This window comes from Onychomys torridus, chromosome 2 (genome assembly GCF_903995425.1).
Source record: "Onychomys torridus chromosome 2, mOncTor1.1, whole genome shotgun sequence".
In the NCBI taxonomy this organism is placed as follows: Eukaryota; Metazoa; Chordata; class Mammalia; order Rodentia; family Cricetidae; genus Onychomys; species Onychomys torridus.
Window position 1 is genome coordinate 19,218,120 of NC_050444.1, and position 7,960 is coordinate 19,226,079.

The following is a 7,960-nucleotide window of genomic DNA, read 5'->3' on the forward strand; positions in this document are numbered from 1 at the left end:
CTCTAGCCATTGTATTCCTCATTCACAGGGGCTTGAATCAAGGGATCATTCCACTGCAACCTTGAGAACTCTAAGCTAAAATAAGCCTTTCCAAAATTTAAAGTTATGTCCCTCAGACAGAACAAATGTGTCGGAGTTTAAATATCAAGTTCCCAATGGACCCTTGGAATTGAGAGCTTGGATGCCAACTGGGGAGTTTCAGAGATATAATTGGTTCTTAGAACTCTGATTTGTCAGTAGGTAGTTTCTTCACACTGGATTCATAATTTATTTTCCTGACTGAGAAATGATAGAATTTGTAAGAGTAAGGAGAAAAAAAGTGAAAATAACTAACATAAAATGCAAACACTAAGAAAAGGACAGCAAAACCAGGGCAGCCATTGCCTGTCAGTCCCTCCTTGGCTCGTCTAGTATTTCTGTTGTATTTGACCTTTAGGGAAGTCTAGAAAGCCATTGGGGAATAGATTATAAAGGCCTTAAGAACCATAAAGATTTGACCTTCCTGTGCATTGGCTAATAGTAAATTTTGAAATTTTTACTTTTTTAATTAAAAATGTTTTTCATACAATATATTCTGAAAAAAATATAGAATACTTCATGAGTTTGCAAGGCATCCTTTCACAGGGTCCATGCTAATCTTCTCTGTATCCTTCCAATATAGTATATGTGCTACAGATATGAGCACTTGAAAATGGTAAATAGCACAAAATGTGTGATAATATGAGACTAACATTTTATCCAGCCTAAGAAAAACTGATCAATCACCTGATGCATATTAATATGCTGCTCTTTACACAGGAGCAAATTTCTTACTTATGACAAATCTGTATTGCCCTAGGCCAATACTTAAAACCTCATTATAGTGAGTACTGGAATGCTTTAGAAACAAAATAAAAGGAGTATTAACAATAAATATTGATTGCAGCCTAAATGAATGTATGTGAACTCTATTGATTTTCAGGAAGACAGAGAAAGAAAGGCAAATACACACACACAGTGAGAAAGAGGAACAGAGAGATAAAGAGAGACAGAGAGAGACAAAGAGTTGATGGGGAGAAATGAACATATATTCCAACATCTTTGATGAAATGTACATGTCCCTGCAATTTCACTTGCATTCCAACTGTACTCTGTATGACATGACCTGGCTGTTATTGGTCACCTAGTACAAACTGAAAGCTTGTTACATATCTGTTCATACTTTGTTAAGAAGTACATAACCAGATATAAGCACTCTGTAATAGACTTATAATTTAAATCATTTTGTCTATGAATTACTGGTCTAGCATGATATATAAAAATAAAACAGAAAATTATTATACGTGGAAATATAATTACTCTTATTTATTTGGAAGTTGTCTTAGACTTGGGGAGGAAAGGATTTATTGTGCTCGTAATTCCATATAACATTTCATCATCAAAAGCAATAAAGGCTGGAACTCACACAGCTACCCACAGAGTGGTGTTGCTTACAACTGCAAAAAACTATGCTCAATATTTCTTGCTCATTGTTTTGTATGATACAGTGGTTTTTCACTTAATGTCTGGGATTTGATTTCTGTTACATATATATATATTATGATCTGTGTATAAATTTATTCCTACATTTTCCCTGTTCTTGTTTTACATAATTTACATGAGTAAACAAGCACATCAATAACCATGCTGCTAACAACTTCACATTCACAACATTCCAGATTTACAAGTTTCTCAGAACCAGATATGTAACATAGGAGTTATCTCCCTTATTACTCTGCTTAAATCTTTCTCTTTTGATGCTACAAGGGTGAATGTAGTGAAGACTCCTAGTAATGGGGGATACAGGGCCTGAACTGACCATTTTCTGTAACTAGGCAAGGCTTTCAATGATTTGACTTGGACTCAGCCACAGAACCTTTAACTTAACAATTTTTCTTTCCTGCAAGATGTGCTGAGGTAAAGACACTTCAGAACTGGTGGGAGTTGCCAATGAATGTCTGGACCAACTCGAGGGCCACACCATGAGAAAGACCCCATGCCTGGCACTGCTGGATAGAAAGAAAGCAGAGACAGGATATCCCAGAGATTTGGGATAAAACCAAACATGACCAGGGAAAATAATGTCAATAAGATGATTTCTAATGGTATTCTGCTATATTCATAGTCCATTCATCATTAGAGAGATGTCAACCATCAAGAGAGATGCAGAGACTCACAGTCACAATAGGTGGTCCTGAGGAAATGCCTCAGAAGAGGGTGAAGAAGAATTGTGAGAGTCAGAGTTGTCAAGGACCCCACAAGAACATGACCCATGGAATCGAATAAGCAACATTAATAGGGGCTCACAGAGACTGAGGCATCAATCACAGAGTCTGTATGGGTCTGCGCTAGGTCCTCTGCATACATACTGTGGTTGTTTAGCTTGGGATTTTTACTAGACTCCTAAAGTGTCTCTGACTCTTTTGCCTGCTCGTGGAACCCTTTTCCAACTACTGAATGCTTTGTCCAGCCTTGATATGCGGGTTTATATCTATTCTTATTGCATCTTTTTATGCCTGTTTAGTTGATATCCCTGGGAAGCCTGGTCTATTCTGAAGGGAAGTAGAGGAGCAGTGGAACTGGGGGAGAGGAAAAAGGGGAGGAGAATGGGAGAGAGAGGGCAATGTAGTTGGGATGTACTGTATGAAAGAATAATAAAGAAGAAATAATCTCTTCCTAAACCAAATTCTCTTCAAAAGGACTTTCTATAATACATTTTGAGGAAGTAAGCATGCATATGGACCAATTTCAGAACAAGAGAAGTAGCTTTGTTTTGATTAACTCATTTCAGTCCAATTTCAGTGGGGCCTCCTCCCTTTCGTAAATGGGAGAGGCTACATTCCAAATCTCATAGTTGTACAAAAAAGGCTGGAGTAGTGTCTTGTTCTTTAAGGTTGTTCTCCAGTCTACTTCCTTACTTAAGAAGAATAAATGGGAAAAAAAAAAACACATTTCTCTTTTACTGTCAATCTTGATTTTTCTGTAAAACACCACAAATACACACACACACACACACACACACACACACACACACACACACACACACACACCTCCCTTCTTCTTTTCATCCCAATTGTATCCTCATCTTTTCCTAATTATTAATACTACAGCCTATCACTTCCTTCATTGACATTTATGGCAATAAAGCTTTAATGTTTCTCCAAAGCCTTAACAGACAAGGAGACACTGACAATTTTCAGATGGAGATAAAAAAGAATATAAAAATATCTGGAAAATATAAGAAAATTCTATATTTTCAAGGCATTAGCCTTCTCTCATTTGCCAAAAAAATATCTTACGACTGCTTATAAATGACACATTATTTTTAAACCACTTGAAATCATATTTTAAATACAAACCTTACTACATTTAAACCCAATTTTGTATTATATAAGCCTTTAGTATCTCCGAATTGTCTACCCTAATGCTTTAACTTATTCAGACTGTGAAAGTAAACAAGAAAAAGAAAGTTCCCAAATGACAATGCTGCATTTCTGAGGTTTTTTTCAGTTTTTCTTGTGTGATAGTGATTAATGATCCCTGACTTTACTTGTCTTTTATCAAGTTCTTTCAGATTCTGTTTTGGAAGTGAAGCTTAACCTTTCTCCTCCTGATCAAGGGTATAGGGAGCCTTCTGGATAATGACGGACTACAAATGAGAACTTGTGGAGATAAAGAGTTTGAAATTGTAAAGTGTCCAGATAGGGTAAAAATAAACTCCCTCTCAAATACTTGTTCTTCAGTGTCTGGGTCATTTCCTATGAGATATTTAAAAGTATCAACAAAACTTTTAAATAAAAATTTATTTAATCAAATACAATAATAAACCAGCAACTTCTGCATACAAATAAGCACAAGAGATTTGAGCTGCCTTTGTAGAAAACAGGTTATGGTCAATTATCAGGGTAGTATAAGAATATTTAAAAAGCTGTACCTAATTTAGAGAAAAATAAATAAATGAAAATTGAGCAGCATTTTACCTATACATAAAGTATCTCACTGGGAAGACTAGTTTGTTGTTCATAAGAAGCATTTTAATATTTATAACATGTCAGTGTACTCTGGATTTCTGAAAGTGCCAGATTTTTCTACTTTTCTTCATGTATCTTTAGCATGCACAAAAAGCATTGCAGATCCTGGCAATACCTGCTACCTGTACGCACTCTTACAGTACATTCCCTGCCTACATCCACAGGACTCAGAAAGTCACCACCATCATGTGTGTGTGTGTGTGTGTGTGTGTGTGTGTGTGTGTGTGTGTGTGTTCATCAGGGTAGCTTAATAAAAAAAATTGTAATCTACAGAATTAAATTTTTTATAACAAAACAAATGATTGTGGGAGACCAGCTCCCCCTCCACCCCCCTTGAAGAGAGAGCAATAAGAGAGATTTAGATAGGAGAGAGGGGAGAGAAAAAGACAGAAACACAGGATAGCCTCAGGAGGCTTTGGATCCTAATCCAATGGCCCCTTCTGTCTCTTTTGAAGGACTTTTATAGGAATGCCAAGCGGTGAATCAAAAGACCTTTCCTAGCACAGCCACATGCAGACCCTTCCAAATACCTGGTAACCATACACATGGTCAAGCCATCCTCTAATGCAGCTATGCTGGGTAAAGCAAGCTCAGATATCACTAGGAACCTTTGTGGACCTCCACAAATGATGGCTCATGTAGTTGTTGACTAGATTTAGTGATGCCTAAAAAATTGACAAAGCATATACTCCAGGTGTGTATATGGTGGCATTTCTACAGAGGACTAGATGTAGGACAGTGATACGGAGAAAGAAGTTTAACATAAACAAAAGTGGCATCATCCTAAAGGCCGGGACCCTGGTGGAATGGAAAGAGGAGACTGATAAGCACATTTTACCCTGCATGAAAGAACTAGTCACTGCTGTGCTGCTACCTATAAACTTTAAAATCCAGATTCTTCAACCTTTGATCACAGCACACAGGGTGCTTTTAAGCTTTCACACTTATTTGACTTTCTTATTCTGAGGCTTCTGCCCCTTTATACTGAGTTACAACTGTTTCTCCAGCTCTCCAGATTATGGATAGTCATCATAGGACCATGGGGACTATGCTTTTATACACTCATAGAAGAAATTCCCACTCATAATCATGTATACTTTCTACCGGATAACTGTGAGTAATACAAAAGCTGAGTTTACTTGTCAGACAAAGTGAAAAAACACAGCAGAAGAAACAAGAACCTCAATGAGGATGATCAAGTGAACTATTAAGTAATAGAGAAGGGGGTCTGTAGAATCTGTGTTTTCTTTTCTTTTTTTTTTAAATTAGGAAAATTTTGTCCTTCATTTCACACACCAATCAAAGATCCTCCTCTTCCTTCCTTCCAACCCCCTTGAACTCCCCCTAACACACACCCTACTCTCCCCCAGAAGAAGGCAGGGCCTCACATGGGGAGGCACATCCAGTAGAGGCAAGTCCAAGCCCTTCCCCAGCCTCAAGACTGTAGGAGGTGTCCCTTCATAGGTAGAAGGCTCCAAAAAGCCCCCTCATGCACCAGGGATGGATTCTGATATTACCGTCAGGGGACCCCCAAGCAGATCAAACTACACATTTGTCTCCACATGCAGAGGGCCTAGTCCAGTCCCATGCAGGCTCCACAGCCATTGACTTTTCTGAAGCATAGAAACTAATACTCTGGATTGAACAGAAGACAAGTCTTACATATCATTTTTTTCCAGAACATTCTTTTGCTCTATTTGCTTAAAATACCTCAGCTAGGTCTACCAACAGTATGAAAAACATAGAATCATTCAATTTGTCTGGATTTCAAATAACTTTATTTGCTTTATAATCTAGTCATAGAAAAGCAGGGTGTTCAACGTTGAAGCCAAGTCTTAATCATTTCTATGTTTTAATCAACATATTGCACTTCTTTCTTGTTTCCTACTTAGTCACCAGAATAAACTGGGCTCTTTTATTATTCCTTATTTCATTTGTAATCTAGTCTGAAATTCAGCACACCACCTCAAAAATCAAACCCTTATTAAATTGTAATAAGCTCTTATTAAAATCCCCTAATCTCTCCAGGGCTTTCCTACCAGTTTGGAAAATCTGTTTTCTTTTTGTTGTTGTTGTTGTTGTTTTCTGCCCTCAGAATGGAATTTAACTCTGCTTTGCTGTTGTGCACCACCACAACCTTATTAGGAAGAGGGTGCTTTTTCTTACTATAACTTATACCACTTGGGTTCTAAGCACCATGTGGTCTCCTTTTAACCCTTCCAGCCCATGATCCTTGCCTTTTCTAAGAACGTCCAGCTTTGAGTGTGATGTCAGCAAGTTATTTAGAAGATTAACACCTTACCTTCATACTGGCAGTGGATTTGCCTAAATCTTTGGATTTGGACCGACAAATAAAATGCATGTAGAAATTGCAAATGGCTTGGTCCAGTGACAGCTTTATCTTTATCCCCAAACCATGGGAATCAGTAAAAAATAAGATAATCATGTGGATAACAAAAGATTCTTTATGGTGATATTTTATTTGTACTGAAATGTGATTTTATTTGTATGTTAATAAAGTTGCCTTGGGGTCAGAGCAAGCCATAGCAAAAACTGGGCGGTGGTGTTGCACACCTTTAATCCCAGTACTTGGAAGGCAGAATTAGGCAGATCTCTGTGTGTTCAAGGATACAGCCAGCATGCAGACATATGCCTTTAATCTCAATACCAACCATAGAAGACCTGGAGGTCTGTACAGACAGGCAGTGACGAAGAGGTCAGCTGGTTGGGTTTACAACCAATGAGAAGGCAGAACAGAAAGTCAATAAAAAGAAAAAAAAAAACACAGAAAGTAGGCCTCTTGTGAAAAAGAAAGACAGCAGCAGCAATGAAGGTTAAGGTTTTCAGCTCTTAGCAATTGCTCTGATCTCTTGGCTATTCACTCTGTATTTGGCTTTGTGTTTCTCATTTAACAAGGTGGTTACATCTACATTTGGCACCTAATGTGGCAAGAATTCATTAAAAATCGCTTGGCTTGGCAGTGGGTCCAGCTTCATGCCTGGGCCCGCCTGGCTCCCTAGCCTGGCTCCCTAGCTTGGGCCTAGCTCGGCTCAGGACTCATGCCCAACCAACCTTAGCTATAAGCAGTTACTGCAGCAAGAGTTACTTGCTTAAAAAGCCGGTGCTACAAACAACTCAGGCCTTCAGGAGGTGCCGCTAATTGCACTAGCTACAGGCAACTGCAGATAGGCTGCTTTTGGCCAAAACACCAACGCACATGGTCAGAGCTTAAGGAAGCCGGAGCCCAGGCTCAACTCAGCTCAAGTGGGAACACATGGGTGGATTCAAGCTTTTATCCAGAACGTGGCTACACTTTCTCTCTCTCTCTGTGGATTCCCAACTCGGACACTAGGTAGCTGTTTTGAAATTCCCTCAGATTTCGACTGTTCTACACAGACTTGGTAAGTCAATTATATCAGATATTTTAAATGAAACTATTTAAAAGAGAAAAAAATGTTTTCCATACTTAAAAAAAATTGGGTTTTATGTGTAAATTAGAAGAAAATTGGGCTTTGTTTGAAATTTTAGGCAATCTGACAATGGAACAACTATATGAGAAGATTAATGTTGATCAAATTATGCACATTATTAGTCTTCTTATCCTTATTTAACTATTTAAAAAGATAGTCAATTTAAGTACAAGGATAAAAATCTTAGAAAAACCTGTTAAAATGAATTATAGAGAAATTCACATTCAGACAGAAGAAATTAACAGTGAAGTTGTTTCAGGATTGGATTATAAGGTTACAGAAAGAAAGCCTGTTTTCACACAATCACCCTTAATTTATCCAGTAACCATACAGCAGCGACCTGGTCAGGAGAATGCACAAAATATTTGGACTCCAGTTGAAATGTTAGACTTATGAAGGTTTAAGGAAGCAATAGTATCTTATGGCATGCATTCTCCATAT

General features: G+C 37.9%; 1 non-coding gene across 1 annotated transcript; it reads right to left on the reverse strand.

Annotated features, from left to right (window-relative positions):
* Positions 1-579: 579 nt before the first annotated feature.
* LOC118578938 lies at positions 580-685 on the reverse strand. Its single transcript, XR_004944326.1, has one exon. It is a non-coding gene; the product is annotated as a U6 spliceosomal RNA (small nuclear RNA).
* Positions 686-7,960: the final 7,275 nt, after the last annotated feature.